Source organism: Protopterus annectens, chromosome 13.part0, assembly GCF_019279795.1.
Source record: "Protopterus annectens isolate FY-2018-M chromosome 13.part0, PAN1.0, whole genome shotgun sequence".
Classification (NCBI taxonomy): Eukaryota; Metazoa; Chordata; order Ceratodontiformes; family Protopteridae; genus Protopterus; species Protopterus annectens.
Window position 1 is genome coordinate 804862513 of NC_056747.1, and position 22460 is coordinate 804884972.

At 41.7% G+C, this 22460-nt stretch overlaps 1 protein-coding gene across 1 annotated transcript in view; it reads right to left on the reverse strand.

Annotated features, from left to right (window-relative positions):
* The window catches only part of TUBD1 (tubulin delta 1), a 405148-nt gene that overhangs the window by 202630 nt on the left and 180058 nt on the right, over window positions 1-22460 (reverse strand). The window lies entirely within an intron of this gene.

Below are 22460 nucleotides of genomic sequence, written 5' to 3' on the forward strand. Positions count from 1 at the left end.
GGTATAAAGGCATCAGCCGACGCCATTTTCCTCAGTGTTTCTTGCCCCAGATGCCAGGTGCCCTCTAGGAAGGCTAAATTTGGATAAATGCTGAAAAGTTCCAAACAGTAGCAAAATATATATACATATATATATATATATATATATATATATATATACAAACAAATACACCATAATAGATTCCCCCAGCTAGCTGAAAGAGGGGTAAGCACCCTAGGAATACCACAGAGGGGAAGGAGGGTGGGTAATCCTGACTGCAGATGCATACCTATCGGACATCTACATTTATGGTAGGTACAAAACTGTACTATGCCCTTCAAGGATGCATCTGCAGTCATAACATATGGGTAGAATACCATAGCCAAACTGGGGGAGGAGGTACTAAGAGAAGGATGGTGTAGTCAGGATCCCCTGCAGAACTGCAGTTGCAAACCCTGCTCGGGATCTGGAGTATAAAGGTAGATTATAATGCTTGGCAAATGTATGCACGGAGCTCCAAGTAGCAGCTTCTAAAATGTCCTTGGTAGCCACCCCTCGTAGGAAAGCTGTAGTGGTGGCTGTGGCCCTTGTTGAATGAGGCCTGATATTTTCAGGAGCTGTCTTTACATGAAAAGAGTAGCAAAAGCAAATGCAATTTCCTATCCATTTTGAAATTGTCTGTTTGGAAATTGCTCTTCCTTGCACCCCAGTTGCATATGCTACAAAAAGTTGGTCAGTTTTTCTGTTGGTTTTAGTTCTGTCCAGATAGTAGCGTAATTGTCTGTGTATATCCAAGGTGTGCAAAAGTTTTTCTCCTTTGTTCTGTGGGTTAGGGAAGAACGTAGGCAAATGAACAGCTTGGTTCAAGGATACCCTGGATACCACCTTTGGCATGAAAGTAGGATTGGTTCTCAGTGACACTCTATCCTGGTGGAAAATAAGAAAAGGCTGCACTGCCATTAATGCCTGTAACTCGGATACTCTTCTTGCTGAAGTGATTGCCAGAAGGAAAGCAGTTTTCCAAGATAAAAACTGTAGGTCTGCTGATGCTGCTGGTTCAAAAGGAGGTAGTGTCAATTTTTCCAGCACGAAATTGAGATCCCATGCAGATAGAGGGGGTCTCCTTGGAGGTTTAACATTTTTGATCCCTCTCAAAAATTGTCTGAGAAGAGGGTGAGAGAAGATAGGAGGATCCATATTGTATTCTGCTGAAATTGCTGAAGCATGAATCTTAATGGAAGAATAAGACAGGCCATTGTGGAACAATTCTGCTAAGTATTCTAGGATGTGTGCTATGTTTGCCACTGTGAGATCTGTGCCCTTTGATGTGCTCCAAATGAGAAATCTCTTCCATTTAGCTGAGTATGTCTTCCTTGTGGAAGGTCTGCGAGCCTCCAGGATAATGTCCTTGACCATCTGAGATAAAACAGATTGGCTTTGTTTTAAGGAATTTTCCAGGCAGTTAGTTGCAATGTTTTCAAGTTTGGATGCAGGGTCTTGAAATGGTTCTGCGTTACAAGAAGAGGCCATAGGGGTAGAGGCCATGAGTTCGCCTGAGACATGCTTCTCAGTAGCGGATACCAGTGTTGTCTTGGCCAGTCCGGAGCTATTAGTATCACCTCTGGCTGTTCCTCCCTGATCTTCAGTAGAACCTTGTACATCAATGGGAGAGGTGGAAAGGCATATACTGTTAGGGCATTCCAGCTGAAAGAGAGAGAGTCCACCCTCCAGGCTTGTGGGTGGTACGTCCTTGAGCAGAATTTCTTCAGTTGGTGGTTGAGCGGGGAGGCGAACAGATCTATCTCTGGCATTCCCCATTTCTTTGTTACGAGTTTGAAGATGTCTGGATGCAGCATCCATTCGTGAGCATCCGTGGTAGTTCTGCTTAAGCTGTCTGCTAGTGAATTCTCTTTTCCTGGTACGAATTTGGCCTGCAGCTGGATATTAAGATTCAGGCATAGGTTCCACAGATTCATTGCCATCCGGCATAGAGGGTAGGAATGTGTGCCCCCCTGTTTGTTTATGTACCACATGACCGTGGTGTTGTCTGTCCTTATTAACAGATGTCCTTGCTGGAGGAATGGTTTGAATGCCTCGATTGCATGCTTCACTGCCAGCATCTCCTTTTGGTTTATGTGCATGCTTAGCTGTCCTTGAGGCCATAGGCCTTGGATACATTTGTCCTCCATGTGTGCTCCCCATCCTAGGTCTGAGGCATCCGTAGTGATGGTCTGCCTTGGTTTTGGTTTGTTGAAAGGCAACCCTCTGTTGGACTGGCAGGCCTGAGCCCACCACAGGAATTCCTTTTGAAGGCATGGAATGATTGGTATCATGGCTTCTAGACTGTGACTGTGTTGAGACCATACATTCCTTAGGTACCACTGTAATTTCCTCATATGCAGCCTGGCATGTGGAATCAAGATTATGCAGGATGCCATGTAACCCAGGGCCTGCAGGACTTTCCTTGCAGTAAGCTGAGTTTGTCTTGTCAAAGTCATGAAGTAATCTGGAAGTTGTTTTTGTTTTTCTTCTGTGAGAAAAGCCATCTGAGTGATTGTGTCCAGATCCGCACCCAAAAAGGTTATCCTTTGGGATGGCACTAGTCTTGACTTTTGTATGTTGACTGTGTATCCCAAGGCCTGTAGCAGGTGTATGACATAGGCCAAGTCCTTTAACAATTTTGTCTTGTTGTCCGCTTGTATTAGGCAGTCGTCCAGGTATGGGTAAATTTGAATTTCCTGAAGTCTGCAATGTGCAATTACTGATGCCAGGCATTTCGTGAATACTCTGGGCGCAGTAGATAAGCCAAAGGGCAATGCTGAGAATTGATAATGCTCTGATCCTGCAAGAAATCTGAGGTGTCTTCTGCAATCTGGTCGGATAGGGACGTGCAGGTATGCCTCCTTGAGATCTAGTCACCAGCCAAGACTCCTTGCCCAACATGGGAAGAAGTTGCTGTAGGGTCAGCATTTTGAATTTTGGCACAATGAGAAATGTGTTCAGTGCGGACAAGTCGAGAATAGGCCTCCATTTGTTTTCTTTTCTTGGTACTATGAATAATCTGGAGTAAAAACCTTGGCCTTGTTCTACAGATGGTACCCTTTCTATCGCTTTCATCTGAAGTAAATTGCTGATTTGTCTTAAAGCTTCTGCCTTCTGGTTTGGTGGAAGGTTTGGCATTCCGCTCCTTTTTGGTAAAGTGTGGAAGTGAAACCTGTATCCTTTGTCTATCGTTTGCAATGTCCATGTATCCTTTGTAATGCAATGCCAATTTTTTGAGAATAAAGCCAGCTTTCCGCCCAAGGGAGCTTCCAGTTGATCCCTGGCAGGCGGAATCAGAGTCAAGTCATTGTGTCTGTCCTGTGGTAGTGGTTGTAGTTGCAGGTGTGGCACTACTCCTCTGGTTGGCAGGCTGCCACTGACGGCCCCTGTAGGCACCCTTTGATTGACCTTTGCCTCTAGGGCGTCTATTCCTGCCCCTCTGTGCTCTGGAGGTGTCTGGAAAGGACCAATTCTTTGTAGGCCAGTTTCTGCTGAACCTCGGAGGTTGGACCTGCAGAAATTCCTTTACTGTTTGCACAGATTTTGCTTTTTCTTCCACCTTCTTTAGAATCTCCTGTGCAGGTGAGCCAAATAAATTTTGTTTCTCCATTGGAGCATCGAGGAGTTTAGCCTTGACATGGTCTGGCAAGGATTGCTCCTTTAGCCAGGCATGCCTACGAATTACTGCCCCAGTCATAGCTGATCTAAATGAAGCCTCCAGTGCATCATAGCCACATTTTAAGAAATGATTACTGACCTGCTGAGAGTTGTGTACCAAATCCTGAAGGGATTTACGGTCTAAAGGTTAAGGAGAAGAAAGCTTCTTATTCAGCTGATCTAACAAAAATTCTTGGTACTGTATCATATGGAATTGACAGTTTAATGCCCTGGCAGAAAGAGTAGCAGATGTATAAACCTTTTTACCCCATCTCTCTAATGCTCTAGACTCTCTTTCAGAGGGAAGGGGATTTTTGGCAGTAGCAGCTGCAACCCCTTTTGGGCCCTGAGAAATAGTTTCTTAGTCTGCAGCATGGGCTTTATACAGGTGGAAGTGAGAATCCGGGACCCTGTAATATATGTCAGGTTTGGCAGGGGCCGGGGGAAGAGAATCAGGTGCAGTACTGACATCATTATACACATCATCAATTACAGTTAGAACAGGTGGTATGGCTAAGGGCCTATGCTGGGGCAAATGCAAAAAGGTCCTTAATCTTTTTCTAGAATCAGAGAAATCCTGACCCTGCCATTGAAAGTGCTCCCTCATGGAGTGTAAAGTCTCCCCAAAGGAAAATTCTTCAGGTGGGGAGGCTGAAGGAATAGAATCCTCTGCATCTGAATCCTCATAAGGTGAGTAAGCCCCTTCCTGATGGTCTGACAAATCAGATCCATCCATGGAGTAATCAGAGGAGAGAGGTTCAGAGGGATCAGTCCTGGGCCTTTTGTCTGGTGGAGGTTGGGAGGTCCTGTCTGGGTGAGGTTGGGAACCCCTAATTAAGGATATAAGGTCCTCAGCAAGACTGAGAATCTGAGAACTTGAGGAAGGCCTCTGAGAAGTAGATTTGGCAGGCAAAGCTTTTGAAAGTTTGGCAGCTTTAGCCCTGGAGAAGGCCTTAATAGACATAGAAGCTGGGGGCCTAGCTGCCCCACGTGCAGGGGTAGAAATGTCCAAAGGTATGGTGTCGGACAATTCTTGAGCACTAGCTTCGGTAGGGAGTTCTGAAGCCGACTCAGCCGGGGCCTCTCTGGCCTCGGTTGTCGGAGGTATGGTTTTGGTAGTAGTAATAACCATGGGCTCGGTTTCAACCGAAACCGAGACACTCGCGGTAGGCCTAGCCGTGGTTTCAGCCGAAACCGCGGGCCGCGAGTGTCGGTCCTTTTCCTTGCGTTTTTTGGCCATATGCAAAGTCGGAGTCTCCGACGGCATTTTATAAGCAAAAGCGGTTCCAAAAAATTCTTCTGCAAACTCCGACCGATGTCTAAGAGTCTGTCGGTTGAAGGAGGCACAGGCTAAACAAGCTGATATGTCGTGGTCTGGGCCTAAGCAAGGAAGGCAGTAAGAATGGAAATCCTCATGAGGTATTTGTTTCCCACAAGTTAAACAATTATTTACTTTGTCTGACATCGGCTGAGGCAAGAAAGAGTCCCCAACGGAGTACTTAGCTTTTTTCGAAGTCTTCGGTAGCTGAAATCTCTGGATCTGACCGACCGGCACTTGTGAACAGCTTCTGCTTCGGGCACCGCGCGGCAAGAAAGACTGAGGAAAATGGCGTCGGCTGATGCCTTTATACCCCAGAAGCTCTGACGTCGGGGAAAGTGCGACATCAGCCGAGGCCAGACCCAGACTTTGGAATCCGGCCGACAGTAGGGCTGCCTGAGGCAGGACAACCCATATGTTATGACTGCAGATGCATCCTTGAAGGACATCTGCAACTGCATGTACAGATATCAGTTTATGACTTAGGTTATGAAAATTATATTTGTTTCATATTTCAATGAGTAACTGTGCTATGAATGATGGCACGATGATAAGTGAGGTATCCTTTTGAAGCCACTATCAAAATGTGCAACTTCCTGTAAATTACATGAAATGTGAGCATTACATATGGACAGATATCATAGTTTGCTTACTTGTTGGATTATGAAAATTAAGATCTTTGCCATATTTCTGTCAATAAGTGAACAAGGAAGTAAGGCAAGGACACGGGCTAAAGTCCATTATACCATGACCCCCCATTAATATTCCAAAACGTTGTAAATCGACTTATACTAATGGAAAAAGGTCCGGTCGCCCGGACTTTTTCCATTAGTATAAGTTTTTTTTAAAACACTGTCTCGCTATGTTAAAGGAGTTTAACATAGCGAGACAGGTTTAAAAAAAGCAACGGAGATCTCCGTTGCTTTTTTAAAAGCTGTCGCGCTATGTTAAACTCCTTTAACATAGCGAGACAGTGTGTAAAAAGCAACGGAGATCTTGCTTTCTTCGTTGCTTTTTTTTTAAACCTGTCTCGCTATGTTAAATGGGTTTAACATAGCGAGACAACTTTAAAATAAGAAACGGAGATCTCTGTTGCTTATTTTAAAGCTGTCTCACTATGTAAAACCCATTTAGCATAGCGAAACAGTTTGTAAAAAGCAACAGAGATCTTGCTTTCTTCGTTGCTTTTTTCAAAACTGTCTATGTTAAATGGGTTTAACATAGCGAAACAGCTTTAAAATAAGCAACAGAGATCATCCGTTGCTTTTTTTAAAGCTGTCTCGCTATGTTAAACCCATTTAACATAGCGAAACAGTAAAAAGCAATGGAGATCTTGCTTTCTCCGTTGCTTTTGCCCACAGCTCTGATGTACTGCATAGGCATACGCATGCGCAGCACATCAGAACTGCCGCAGAATACCAGACAGCTGCAGAAGGGCAGCAAGGAGGCATTATACAATGCCATTATTTAAGAAAAGTAATTATTTTTTTTCTTAAATAATGTCATTATATAATAGCAATAACTCACTTCTGGGTGTGGGTAATGCTGGATTTACCCATGGTTGGCTTTGTTTGGCCACTCTGGCTTCGCCCTCGTGACCAAACCACGTCAACCGTGGGTAAATCCAGCATTACCCACACCCAGGCGTGGGTTATTGCTATAATATTTGCAGAAGAACAAACAAAGACCAATTTCTGAAAAACATTAATGCTCATCCATGACAAGGACTGAAATCAATTACTTCATTTATTTGACACATTATGGAAATTATATTTCTCATTGTGCCCATATCTTTGCAAGGGAGCATGGTGTCAACACACAAAGGATTATTTCAAAGCTGACATCAGACCACACTTGTATATTGTTATATAGTCTCCGTTACAGGTGCCGGGATATTATACTTTGTCAGACTACAAGAACTAGAATATTTACCATACTTCTGTGAATATCTCAGTAAAAAAGCATTACACAGTACTGGTTATAGTATCATTTTAAAGCGGACAATCACACAAACAAAACAAATACATACTGTACAGATCCAAGCTACTGTGATTTCTTTTACCAAAAAAGCAAAAATATTCATAACATCTGTATTTCTTGGCAAATATTAAATAATGACTTAGATACACACTATCAAAATTTATACCTTTGGGAAGATCAGTGTCTACTGAATAACTTTCACATTTACATTTTTAATCTAGCTGTTGTGGTTAATGAATTATAAGTATTTGTTTTCTGTATGGTATTAGAAATAGATTCTCCGAAAACAAGCTCAGGCTCCACTATTGCTCTTATGGTGGAAGTAAGCAGTCAGCATTTTCTGAGTTGCTCTGGATAGAATGAGTTAATCCATACTCCTAAGTACTTCATTTTATCATGTCCCAGAAATATGGATATTGTTGATCCAATTCATGTCTGGGTACATTGTTTACAATTATTGCCTTTGATTCATCTTAATTTTATATCCCAAAAGGACATGAAACTGTCTCAGAACGTTCTGCAGCATTGAAATGGGTGGGAGGATGGCATAATGGTTAAGGTGTTTACCTTGTAGACACAAGGTGCAGGGTTTGATTCTCACATGGGGTAATTGGCTAGGCTTAAAACAGCCCACAAGGGCAGTTAGCCTAGTATGAACCTATGAACCTAAATGTACTTTTCTGGTTTTAACGGGTACAAATTAATATCATCTACAAATAAAGCCATCTTTTCTTGATTAGCATACCAATTATATCCTTGAATTTCTGAGTGCCTTATTTTCTTTGCCAATGGTTCTAAATAAACACAAACAACAAAGGGGAAAGAGGACACCCTCCCTGGTTCCTCTGTTCAAACAGAATAAGCCAGACAGGAAACCCCCACTTTAATTTTTGCCTCCAATCCCTCATGTATCCTCCTAATTAACCTTATTATTGTGTCAGGAAATGCAAATGCTTCCATTACCCTACTCAGAAAATTCCAGCTTACTCTGTCGAGTGCTTTCCTTGCATCAAGCTCCAACACCACCAGTGGTATTTTCTTACATTCTACTTCCCTATGGATCATCATTGTTCGATTAATGTTGTCAAATGTTTGCCTCCCTTCCACAAAACACTGATCCACATCTACCAAATCTAACGTCACATTTGGCATTCTTTTAGCCATTATAGACATAAACACTTTATAATCATGGCTTAGAATTGAAATGGGGTTACATGAAGGTGGATCTGATGGGCCTTTACCATCTTTAGCTATTACAGCCACCACAGCTTTCTTCCAGGATGTTGGTGCTTATCCTTCTTTTAAAAATACTGCTAAACAAAACCTTCTAGATCTTTCATCACTTTCTTTCCTCCTAGCTCCCAAACTTCACAGTAATACCATCTATTCCTGGAGACTTTCCTGTAGATTGGTTATACTGTACCATTTTTATCTCATCTCTTCCTATCCCAACAGTTATTGGTTAAGCCTCATCTACCTCTAATCTTGGCATATTTAATTCTTCTATAAACATTTCCATTTGTACTTTTTCTCGATTTCCATACTTCTATTTTTTTATACAGATTTTCATAAAAATTCTGAAATACTTCTGATACCTCTACAGGATCTCTGGTTATTTTCCTTGTTATAGGCTCCTTAAGAATGGCAACAACCCCTTCTACTTTCTGTTGCCCAAGATATTGTGCTAAAAGTTTTTGTGCTCTAGAGTTATCAAAAAACAGTTGCTTAACAGCAATCTTTCTAAACTTGTGCATATTATCCAGGTAGACTCTTGTTTTCCCTATAGCACTCTGCAGTTACACCTCTTCTTGTTCTGTAAGATTTCCCCCTATTCTGCAATAATGTTACCTTTGTAAGTCCCTCTAAATAAATTATTGTTACTTCTTAACCATATCTCTTTTTCTTTTATTTATACCCTAATTTTAAATGCGAAATTCATTTCATCTTTCTCCCAAGCTATATTTTCTTAAGAAATTTCTATCTTCCCTAATAGCTTTCGAATAATTTCCACTATCCATTCCTTGAATTCCTCTCTAGGTTGAGAAGTGCCAGTATCTCATTTTTATTTTAGTTATTATTGGCGTGTGATCTGAAATAGTTATTGGATGCATATCAAAACTTTCAATTAAATGCACATGTTCCTTTGAAATACTTCTGTTTAGCCTAGCCTAGTTTTTGTATCTTGGAGAATAATTTATAAGCTGAATTCACATCTTCCATAACAAATATTTTAATACATTTATTCAAAAATCTTTTTTATGTATTTTCCCTTCCAAGTCCCCCACAGATGCATCCTCACTGTTGCAAATCAATTTGCAGTCCCCACCTATAAGTAATATTCCTGCTGAAAGTGGATTAATTCCCCCAGAATTTTCTTAAGCTCCACTCTTGCAGTTTTAGGTGGAATATAAACGCATGCCAGAGTAATTCTCCACCTTTGTCAGTAGTCCATAACTACTAAAGATCTACCATTATTGTCTTTTCCCCACTTCTATCACTATCAGAGCTCCTCTAGCAATTAATATAAATACTCGCTTTTTCCTTTGCTCCAGATAGTCTGCTGAATGACCATACTGAAATCCTTTCTTTATCAAATTCACATGCTCAGTTCTTTTCAAATGTGTCTCCTGTAGTGTAGCTATTTGCAATCTGCATTTCTAAATATAGTTTACTATTCTTTCCTTTTTGTATATATTTGTGAGATCATTCACATTCGAAGATATGGAAAGTGTTGCCATTATAGTAAGAAATTATTATTCCCACCTATTATGTATAACAACGTTTTTAAAGTCTAATTTCAGCTTTTGTGTTACATACACTGTAAGTTTGATCTTTTATGCAGTGGTTTCTTATATCCATGTGACCCTATACCACATCTTCTAAGACTTTTTGTTTTAATGAAAACCCTCAAATACGAAAACAAACATACCCCAGAAAGTACAGTTGTGTACACTTACCATAAATGTAGATGTTCGAGTGTATTCACTGTTGCAGTCATTACATTTGGGTAATCCTGCTGGCAGGTTGCCCTCAGCCGGCCTGAATTCCAAAGTCTTGGGTCCTGCGTTGGCTGCCGCCACCCTTTCCCTGACGTCAGGTCATCAGAGGTATAAAAGAAGCAGTCAACGCCATTTTCTTCAGTTTTTCTTGCCCCAAATTTCAGGTGCCCCCAAGAAGGGTAGCCAAAATTGATTATATATATATATATATATATATATATATATATATATATATATGTATATATATCTATTCAGAAATATACCAATATAAATTTTACCTTCATCTAAAAGCAAATACACCACATAGGTAGTATAAGTGAGAGAAGGAAAGATAAGATCCAAAAGAAAAAGGGGGAAGGCGGGTGGGTAACCTGGACTGCAACAGTGAATACACTCGAACATCTACATTTATGGTAAGTGTACACAACTGTACTATGTTCTTCATATTTCACTGTTGCAGTCAATACATTTGGGTAGAGTCCCAAAGCTATGGTTGGGAGGCTGGAACTAGACAGCAGTAGGAGCAGCTATAAGGCCCCTGCAGAAAGTACAGTTGTGTACACTTACCATAAATGTAGATGTTCAAGTGTATTCACTGTTGCAGTCATTACATTTGGGTAATCCGCTGGCAGGTTGCCCTCAGTCGGCCTGAATTCCAAAATCTTGGGTCCTTCATCAGTTGCTGTCTCCTCTTCCATGACGTCACGTCGTCAGGGGTATAAAACATGCAGCCGACACCATTTACTTTAGTTTTTTCTTTCCCCCAATGTCAGGTGCCCCCAAAAAGGTAGCAATATTACATATATATAAATATACATGCAACAATATAAACTTTACCTTCATCTACAAGCAAATACACCACATCGGTTGTAGAAGAAAAGATAAACTTTAGAATGACAGGGGGATGGAGGGAGGGTAACCTGGACTGCAACAGTGAATACACTCGAACATCTACATTTATGGTAAGTGTACACAACTGTACTATGTTCTTCATGTTTCACTGTTGCAGTCATTACATTTGGGTAGAATCACAAAGCTATGATTGGGAGGCTGGAGCTAAACAGCATTAGGTGCTGCTATAAGGCCCTGCAGCACTGCAGTGGCAAAGCCTGCCCTGGCCTTAAGAGTAAAGAGGCAAATGGTAGTGCTTTGTAAAGGTGTGAATAGAACTCCAAGTAGCAGCCTCTAGAATGTCTTTGTTTGGTACTCCTCAGAGAAAGGCTGCTGAAGTAGCTGCGGCTCTGGTGGAATGAGACCTAATGCCCTTGGGCACAGGTTTACCATAGTGTAAGTAGCAGAAACTGATGCAGTGGCTTATCCACTTTGAAACTGTCTGCTTTGAAATAGCATTTCCTTGTGATCCTGCAGCATGAGACACTAGTAATTGCTCAGTTTTTCTTAGAGTTTTAGTCCTGCCCAAGTAGAATCTTAGCTGCCTGTGTACGTCCAAGGAATGCAGAATTCTCTCCCCTTTGTTCTGCGGATTTGGATAAAAAGTTGGCAGATGAATTGTTTGGTTAAGAGCCACACTAGACACCACCTTAGGCATGAAAGTAGGATTTGTCCTCGGAGACACCCTGTCTGGGTAAAAAATTATAAAAGGCTCTACCGGCATGAAGGCCTGTAGCTCTGAAAAACCTCTTCTTGCTAGCAGAGCTGTCTTCCAAGATAAGAACTTCATATCAGCGGTAGCAGCTGGTTCAAATGGAGGTAGGGGGAGTTTTTCCAACACATAATTGAGATCCCATGCAGGTAATGGTGATCTTCTAGGAGGCCTTAAATTTTTGGCTCCTCTAAGATACTGCTTTAGTAAAGGATGAGAAAAGATTGGTGGCTCTGTATTGTAACGAAATGGCAGAAGCATGGATTTTGATTGATGAGAAAGATCGGTCTTTGTCAAGCATCTCAGTCAAGTATTGTAATATCTGAGGAATATGTGGTTCTGCTGTATCAGTTCGTTCTGCTTGATTCCAAGCATGGAATCTCTTCCATTTGTCAGCATAAGATTTTCTAGTACTAGGCCTTCTGACTTCCAAAATGACATCCATCACAGCTTTACTGAGAGGTGTTGTTCGCATGATTACATGATTAGCCATGCTGCCAGGTTCAGAGTCTGTAGTTGATTGTGCAGGATCTGATTGTTTTGCTGGGACAGTAACTGTGGTCTCTGAGGCAAGGTCAAAGCTGGGTATTGAGACAAGTTTCTTAGGATTGGGTATCAGTATTGGCGGGGCCAGTCCGGGGCAATTAATATCATCTTTGGCTTCTCTCATCTGACTTTTAGGAGGACCTTGGGTAGAAGAGGCAGAGGAGGAAAGGCGTAAACTGACAGGTTTTCCCAACTGAAGGATAGGGCATCCACTTTCCATGCTTGTCTGTGTAAGACTTTGTGCAGAATCTTGTCAATTGATAATTTTGAGGAGAGGCAAATAGATCTATGTCTGGGCTCCTCCATTTCTCTGTTATGCTGAATACTTGTGGATTTAGTTTCCACTCGTGAGGATCCATAAGATTTCTGCTTAAATCGTCTGTCAGAGTGTTCTGTTTTCCAGGCAGGAATTGAGCTTGAAGATATATTTGGTAGGTCAAAGCTGTGTCCCACAGTACCATGGTTAATCTGCAAAGGGGGTACAAGTGTGTGCCCCCTTGATTGTTTATACACCACATGACTGTGTTGTCAGTCTTTATCAGTAGTTGTCCTGGATGAAGTAAGTCCTTGAAGGTTATTAGGGCATTTTGAACAGCTAGCATCTCTTTCTGGTTGATATGTAGATGCATTTGATTTGGTGCCCATATGCCCTGAATGCATCTTCCTGCCATGTGGGCCCCCCAGGCATAATCTGATGAGTCTGTTAAGGTTTGGCTGGCAGGGGGTAGAGTGAACGGCCGTCCCATGTTTTGGTGACAGGCCTTTGCCCACCATAGAAACTCCTGCTGCAGGCAGGGGATGAGAGGAATCATTGTTTCCAGACTGTGTGAATGTTGACTCCATAAGCTTTTTAGGTACCACTGAAGTTTCCTCATATGCAGTCTTGCATATAGCAATAGTAGGATGCAGGATGCCATGAAGCCCAGAGCCTGCAGAATTTGTCTTGCGGAAGACTGGGTTTTTGTTGCCATCAGCTTGAAGTAAGCAGTCGGTTGCCTTTGTTTGTCTGGCGTAAGGTAAGCCATCTGGGCAGTTGTATGTAAGCTTGCTCCCTGGAATGTTATCTTTTGAGAGGGTACCAGTTGTGATTTATTTTCGTTTATTGTGTACCCTAGGCATGCTAGAAGCCTTTTCACAAACGCCAGGTGTCGTCCTTGTTCTCTGCTTGAATGAGACAGTCGTCCAAGTAAGGATATATTTGAATACTTCTTTGTCTGCAAAAGGAAATTACTGGTGCCAGGCACTTTGTAAAGACCCTGGGCGCAGTAGATAAGCCAAAGGGCAGTGCAGAGAATTGGTAATGCATTAAGCCAGCCTTGAATCTGAGGTATCTTCTGCATGACTGTCTTATTGGAACATGCAGGTATGCCTCTTTTAAGTCTAAAGTCACCAGCCAAGCATTCTTGCCCAGCATGGGCAGAAGCTGTTGCAAAGAGAGCATTTTGAATTTTGGAATGTCCAGGTATGTGTTCAAAATCGATAAGTCCAGTATTGGCCGCCAGGCCTTGTCCTTTCTGGGTACCAAGAACAGTCGAGTAAAAACCTTGTCCTTTTTCCTGTTCTGGTACTGTCTGAATGGCCTCCATATCCATGAGGGATGTAACCTGTTTCGGTGCCTCTGCCCATTGTTTTTTTGGCAGGTCTGACCAACCATTTGCCATTGGCAGAGTGTGGAAATGGAATCTGTATTCCTGTGATATGATGTTCAGTACCCACTTGTCCTGGGTTATTAACTGCCAATTTTGAGCAAAAAGTGCTATTTTCCCCCTATGGGTGCTGCCAAAAGATAATTGCTTGGTGTAGGCAGAGGGAAGTCATTGGGATTGCTTTCTGTAGGTTTGTGCTTTTTCTTCTCCAGATTTAGAGGTGGATGCGCCCCCATTGCTTTGACCTGTATGAGTCTTGAGCCTGGTACCTGGAACCCTTAGGGTGTCTGGATTTGCCCCTTTGAGCTCTGTTCGACACAGGAAAGGACCAATTTTTTGTAGGCCAGTGTCTACTGAATCTAAGTGGCTGCACTTGTAAGAAATCTTTAACAGTTTGCATAGATTTAGCTTTGTCTTCCATTTTCTTTAAAACCTCTTCTGCCTTAATACCAAATAGTGAATCATGCTGTAAAGGTGCATCTAGCAATTTAGCTTTTACATGATCAGGCAAATGTTGTTCCTTTAACCAGGCATGCCTCCTAATCACAGATCCAGTAACTGCGGCCCTGCATGAGGCCTCTAAGGAATCAAAACCACATTGCAATGTATGCTTTCTAACTTGTTCGGCTGCATGCAATAATTCCTGCAATTCCTTATTTATTGCACATTCTGAAATCAACATCATTTTCTGTTTCAGCAATCCCATAACATGTTGTTGGTACTTAAGCATATGAAATTGACAGTTTAAGGCCCTGATTGCCAAGGTTGCAGATGTATAAACCTTTTTTCCCCGTCTGTCCAGCACCCTTGAATCTCTGTCTGAGGGGGTGGGGTGTTTTGCTGATGAGGCCTTAACTCCCTTTGGACTCTGTGAAATAGTTTCAGGATCAGCAGCAGGGTTTCTAAATAAAAATTATGAGAGTCAGGAACCCTGTAATACCTATCAGGCTTTCTGGGAGCCGGAGGTAAAGAGTCAGGGGTCAGGCTTGACTCCGAAAAGACATCATCCACAATGTCCAACACAGGGGGAATGGCTAAAGTCTTATGCTGAGGGAGAAGGAGGAAATCCCTGAGCCTCTTTTTTGATTCTGAGAAGTCTTGACCCTCCAAGTGAAAAGTATGCAAGGTTTCTCCAAATGAATAATCCTCAAGAGGAGATGCAGATGGAATAGACTCCTCACCATCAGAATCCTCATAGGGAGGTAAAGATAATTCCTGATCAGAAGAGGACTCGGAAGAAACAGAAACCTGATCTGAAGATTCATAGTCAGTGTCTTGCCTAGGCCTCTTATCTGGAGGGAGATGGGTACCACTGATCAAGGTAATAAGGTCTTCATCCATTTTGATCATCTGTTTTTTAGGCATAGAGGCCTGTGCACATGGCTCAGGCGTTGTTTTTTTTAGTTTTAGAAGGTGTCTTTGCCTTTGGTTTTGCAGCTTTCGTCGGTTTGATATAAAAATGTTGAGGTCCGAATACACCCTCAGAAGCCGGTGCCTGCTCAGCGGCTATGGACCCATTCGAGGGAGATACATCCGTCGGTCCAATACCTTGAGCATCTTGCGGCATGCCGGACTCCACATGGGTGTCAGTACAGGCCTGCGACTCGAAGGTAACGGGTATCAGGTGCTGCGAAAGCACCTCACTGAGTACCGGCGAACCGGCGACTGGCTTAGGAGAAGCTTCGTCATCAGTTTTGGATCTCAACTGCCTTTCTCTGTCCTTTTCTTTGAGTTTGTTATGTACTCCGGTAGTCGGATTGCTATCCAACGACATCTCTGGGTAGTTAAATCTGTTTCCAAAATACTTAGATGCAAAAATATACCGACGCTTAATAGTGCATTGGTTAAATCTAGCACAAAACCGACAACCAGGCACGTTGTGATCAGGGCCTAGGCAAGGAATACAGTATAAATGGAAATCCTTATGAGGTATTTGCTTCCCACAAGTAATGCAATTATTAACTTTTTCTGACATCGGTAAAAAGCAAGAAAAAAGTTTCCCCAGCAGGGTACTTAGCTTTATTGAAGACTTCGGTTCTGAAACTCAAACGTGAATATTTCAGTAGTCAGCCGACTGGCACTTGCGAAATGCTTCTGCTTCGGGCACCACGCAGCAAGAAAGACTAAAGAAAATGGCATCGGCTGCATGTTTTATACCCCTGACAACCTGACGTCATGGAAGAGGAGACCGCAACCGACGCAGTACCCAAGACTTTGGAATTCAGGCCGACTGAGGGAAACCTGCCAGCAGATTACCCAAGTGTAATGACTGCAACAGTGAAACACAAAGAACATCTGCAGTGGCAAAGCCTGCCCTGGATTTAGAGTAGAGTGGCAGATGATAATGCTTTGTAAAGGTGTGCACTGAACTCCAAGTAGCCGCCTCTAAAATGTCTGTGGTTCGTACTACCCTGAGAAAGGCTGCAGCTCTGGTGGAATGAGGCCTAATGCCCTTAGGTACTGGCTTGCCATGGTGTAAGTAGCAGAAATGAATGCAGTGGCCTAACCACTTAGAAATAGTCTGCTTTGAGATGGGCTTTCCTTGTGATCTTGCAGCATATGCCACTAGTAAGTGCTCTGTCTTCCTGCAAGCTTTGGTTCTGTACACCACAATTTGAAGCAGACAAAAACACTGGAACGCAGGGATTGTAAAAAAGCTTTTCTTTTAATAACAAGTCATGGTACCTTGGCTATTCGCCTTCAATGGAACACCTCATATACAAAAACGATCTCCTTATATATTTAATTAACAAGCAACTCAATCAATTAAGGCAAAAATTCATCATTTAAAGTGCAACATCTCTATTTAACTTGCATTGTTATTCAAAATGCATCACAATATAGCATTCTTACGGTAAATGAACACTGATGAAAAAAGTTCAATGAACTTCATATTTTTCATAACCATACATACAACTATTAATTTGTTGCTTAATACATGATCGAATTGATGTTCACAGTATAATAATATATAACCATCATGCTAAAATACCACTATCTAACTTCATGCCCCTTGGATATAAGGTATGAAAATTAACTATCATTCTATATTCTAATCTATTCAATTCTGTTTTAAAATTCCCTGCCTCATAATGTGGTCTAGCCAACACACTAAAGATAAATCCACTACTGTTACCATTGTGCACATTGACAAAATGTGAAGCCACAGGGCTGTCCATATTGCTCCTCCTAACATCCCCCAAAGGCTCTAAGATGTGGATTTTAACGTTCCTCGTAGTTTGACCAATATACCAAAGGGGCTTAACACAATCACACCCTAAAATATAAACCACTCCTTGTGATAAACAATCAAATTTCTCAAAAGCTTGATACTTTTTCCCATTAATTTTCTCCATGTAAATTTCTAGTCCTGTCACATACAGAACAACGTCCACAGCATTGCATACCAACATTCATAGAATCCATGGGATATTCCAAATTCCTAGTTAACAATTCCTTCAAATTGTTATACCTATGATAGGAAAAAGTAATGTGTCTGGGAAACAAACGACCAACAGACATATCATCAGAAACCACATGCCAAAATTAACAACTTTCTCCACTACCCATGAAAAATCAGAAAATCTAGATAAAAAAAATAATCTATCCATTTCATGTGGAACTTGACAATGTCTGTGGTAACTCTCTCTTATTTTTTTTTGCCTCCCCCACATAACCTGTTCTTAATTCCAGACATAGTCTCAGAATATCCTCCAGAAGATAATCTTATCAACACTTCATCCTATAATTTTGAATCAGAAGTGTTCCTAAGAATTCTCTTGAATTCCCCCTCTGGCAATGCCCTGATCAAATGTGGAGGATGCATGCTGCTAGCATGCAAAAAATTATTAACCGAGGTAGACTTCCTAAATGGTCTGTGTTGCACCCTATTGTCTTTTCCAATATAAAATTCCACATCCAAAAAGGATATTTTTTCATTCGAGCATTCACAAACAAAACTTAACCCGTGTGCATTTTTATTGATGTCCTGCATAAATTCCCTGAACAAAGATGATCTTCCCTTACAAACAAAAATAAGATCATCAATGCATCGTTTGTAAAAAAAAAAAAAAAAAAAAAAATAACATTGTTAATGAAAAATGCATTCTGAAACATGAATTCCTTCTCAAATTCACCCATGTATATTACTGCGTAAGTAGGGGCAAAATCCGCCCCCATTGCTGTCCCTTTGATTTGAAGATAAAAATCCTTCTTCCACACAAAATAATTATGTGTAAGACTATATTCTAACAGGGACAGCAAGAAAGTTGTATGAGGGCCCTCTTCCATCATCTTTTTCATGGCCTCCAAGCCCAAACGCTTATCAATATTGGTATATAAAGATGAAACATCCACTGTGGCCCAATAAAATTCATTGTCCCACATCATACCACGCAGTGCTTTACAAACATCCTCTGTGTTTTTCACATGAGAAGGTACCTTAAGCAAATAACTTTTAAAATGGAAATCCAGAAATCTGTTCACTTTTTCTATATAAGAACCTACCCCTGAGATGTTGGGTCTCCCTGGTGGGTTAACCATACTCATGAATTTTGGGAATTGCATATATATATAGGGGTGCCTTGGTTCCTTTACCAACAGTTTTTTGACATCACTATTCAGAAAAAACCCAAGCCTCTCACCCTTCTCTAGCAACTCACTCAGGAATCGTGCCTGCAGATGAACTTGGTAAGTCAAAGCTGTGTCCCACAAGGTCATGGCTAGTCTGCAAAGTGGGTAAGAATGTGTGCCCCCCTGCTTGTTTATATACCACGTGACCATGGTGTTGTCTGTCTATCAGTAGTTGTCCCAGATGAAGTAGTTCCTTGAAGGCTGTCAGGGCATTTTGAACAGCTAGCATCTCTTTTTCATTGATAGGTAGATGCATTTGGTTTGAGGGCCGTGTGCCCTGAATGCATCTTCCTGCCCTGTGGGCTCCCCAGGCATAGTCTGATGCATCTGTTGTTAGTGTCTGCCTGGCTGGAGGTAATGTGAATGGCTGTCCCTTGTTCTGGTGACAAGCCTTTGCCCACCATCGAAACTCCTGTTGCAGGCATGGAATGAGAGTAATGACTGTTTCCAGGCTGTGGCAATGTTGAGTCCAAACACTTTTCAGGTACCATTGAAGTTTCCTCATATGCAGTCTTGCATATGAAATTAGTAGGATGCAGGATGCCATGAAGCTCAAAGCCTGCAGAATATTTCTTGCAGATAACTGGGCCTTTGTTGCCAATATTTTGAAATAGGTATTCAGTTGCCTTTGTTCGTCTGGCATGAGATAAGCCATCTGGACAGTTGTATTCAAGCTTGCACCCAGGAATGTTATCTCTTGTGAGGGTACTAGTTTTTACTTTTTTTGTTGACTGTGTACCGTAGGCATGTTAGAAGTCTTTTCACAAACGCCAGATGTTGAATAAGAATGTCCTTGTTCTCTGCTTGAATGAGACAGTCGTCCAAGTAAGGATATATTTGTATTCCTCTTTGTCTGCAGAATGCAATTACTGGTGCCAGGCACTTTGTAAAGACCCTGGATGCAGTAGATAAGCCAAAGGGCAGTCTAGAGAATTGGTAATGCATTGAACCAGCCTTGAATCTTGGGTATCTTCTGCATGATTGTCTGACTGGGACATGCAGGTATGCCTCTTGGGTCTAAAGTCACAAGCCAAGCATTCTTGCCCAGCATGGGCAGAAGCTGCTGCAAAGTCAGCATTTTGAATTCTGGAATATCCAGGAAAGTGTTCAGAATAGATAGGTCCAGTATCGGCCTCCATGCCTTGTCCTTTCTGGGCACCAAGAACAGTCTTGAGTAAAATCCTTGTCCCTGCTCTTGTTCTGGTACTTGTTGAATGGCCCCCATGTCCATGAGGGATGAGACTTGTTTTTGTGCCTCTGCCCATTGATTTTTTGGCAGATCTGGCCAGTCGTTTGCCTTTGGCAGAGTATGGAAATGGAACTTGTAGCCCTGTGACACTGTTTAGAACCCACTTGTCCTGGGATATGATGTGCCAATTTTGAACAAAAAGTGCTAATTTTCCCCCTAAAGGTGCTGCCAGAAGATAAGTGCTTGGTGCAGGCAGGGGGAAGTCATTAGGACTGTTTTCTGTATGTTTGTGATCTATCTTCTCCAGCTTTGGAGGTAGAAGCTCCCCATTGCTTGGGCCTATAAGAACCTTGTGCCTGGGATCTGCCCCTTTGGGGTGTGTCTGACACAGGAAAGGACCAATTTTTTGTAGGCCAGTGTCTACTAAACCTAGGTGGCTGTATTTGTAAAAAATCTTTGACAGTTTGCATAGATTTAGCTTTGTCCTCCATTTTAACACCTTTTCTGCCTTAACATCAAATGTATTTTATTTTATTTTATTTATTTATTTTACATTTGTTGACTGGGCTGGTCCAGCTGAATTCATGTCCATTTTCAGCAGAGGCCCGGGAAGAAAAGCTCCAAGTGAGGTATAATAAACATTGAGCATTTTTCATTAAAAGCATTTAACAGTAAAAACAAAGTTACACATATAGTTCAGAGAAGAAAAAATGTTTTTTTTACAGTGTCTGCAATAAGCAAAATAAGAACATCAAAGGGAAAAAAAGCAAATTCTAATTTAGTAGTAAGTTTTTGAGAAGATTAGAAGCAAGATAAGTGAGAGTACTAGGAGCAGAATGGTAGCTAGTCAGGGTTAGAGCAGGGGCAGAGCCAGTGAGTTAGGAGGCGAGTTTTGAGTTGGGATTTGAAGCTGGGAAGAGTGGAAAGAGCAGTGAGGTTGGAAGGAAGGGAGTTTCAGGCTTTTCCAATTGTACTGGAGAACAAGTACTCGCCTGCTAAGTTGTTGGATTTAGAGGTAGATATTAGAGGTTTGTTAGAGGAACGCAGACTTTTGAGATTACAATAAGGGCTAATGAGAGTCGTGAGTATAGTGGTGCTGGTAGGTTTGTAGAGGACTTTATGGGCAAAAGAGAGCTGGTGAAATAAGATGAGATTTTGCAGTTCTAGCCATCCCAGTTTTTTTAAGTTTTGGCAGTGGTGAGTTCTAAAGGTAGAGCCAGTGGCAAATCTGGCAATACTGTTGTAGGCAACAGTTAGTTTGGAGAGATTAGTTTTGGACAGATTTGTATAGATAGGAGGCGTACAGTAGGGTAGAAATCAAATGGGTATGTGCTATGGAAGTTCTGGCAAGTGGTGTAAGAAATGGTTTAATTTTAAAGCAGCCAAGTTTTCTGTTGACTAGTTTTATTGTGTTGTTAATGTGCGAGTCAAAGCATAGGTTGTTGTCTATCTCTACTCCGAGGAGCTTGGTGGAGGGGTCAGGAGATATGTAGGTGCCATTATTAGAGAAGACAGAGAAATTGAGTGGAGAAGATTTTCGGGTGGGGAAGAAAAGTAATAATTTGGTTTTCTTGGGGTTTAAGATCAGGCGTCTGTTTAAAACCATTTTTCAACATTTTGGAAAGTCTTTTGGGTAATAGAGTGCAATTCAGAGGGGGATGTGGCAGAACAAATCAAAGTAGAATCATCAGCATATTGTACACAGGTAGCAGAGGATAAACTGGTATGTAGGTCATTGATGAAGACTGAGAACAGAAGGGGGCCCAGTATTGATCCTTGGGGACTCCAAGGGTAATAGGTAGTAGGTTGGATAAGCTGTTTTCCCAACGCACTGCCTGTTGTCTGTTAAGAAGATATGATTTGAACCATTTTATTGTACCAGAGTCAAGAGCAAAAGTTTTAAGTTTAATAGTATCTGGTGGTTGACCATATCAAAAGCTTTGGATAGGTCAATAAAGAGAGCAGAGGTTAGTATGTTATTGTTCCGGTTTTTGTTGATAGTCAGTAAAAGAAAGAAGGGCTGAGGTGGTGCTGTGGTAAGGCCTGAAGCCATGTTGACAGTCAGCTAGTAAGTTGTGGTTTAATAGGTGTTTAAGAAGTTGTTTTTGGATGCATTTCTCCATGATTTTAGCTAAGGGGGAGAGTAAGGCTATGGGACGGTAGTTTAAGAGTTCTGTAGAGATCCCTCCTTTATGCAGGGGAATGATATGCAAAATTTTCCAGAGTGAAGGAATGCAGCCTTCAACAATGGTTCTGTTAATCAGGATGGAAATGGATAGGCTAATGGACTGGCTGCAATTTTTAGATACTGAGCTGGTAAAAGGTCAGCAGAAGGCGAGGAGATTTTAAGTTTGTGGAGAAGAGAACGAATAAGTGAAGTGGGTACAGGTTGCAGTTGAAAGGTGGGAATGGAAGTGTTAGTAGAGGGGGACTGAGAGGAGATATTAGGGGCTAGTTGGTTAGCTAGAGACTGGACAGTTTCAGTGAAGAAGGTATTGAAGGCATCAGCAGTTTGTTTGGGGTTTTTGGAAGTGCCTAGGGGGTGTCATTATGGCCAGGCTTTAGGAGAGAGTTTATGTCTGCCCAGAACTTTTGCGGATTATGTTGGTTGGTTTGCTGTAAATGGCAGTAATAGTTTCTTTTATCCAGTAGTACAGCTTTTTTAGTGGAGTTTCTTATTTGTCTAAAGTTAAGTTGGTCAGAGGGATCTTTTGTGCTACAAAATTTGGTCCAGAGTTTATTTTTCAGGAGAATTGTATCCCTTGTATCTTTTGAGAGCCAAGGGGCAGGTTTTGATTTAATTCTAATAGATCTTAAGGGAGCGTGAGAGTCTAGGATAGAAAGGAACCTGGAACTGAAGTATGATACA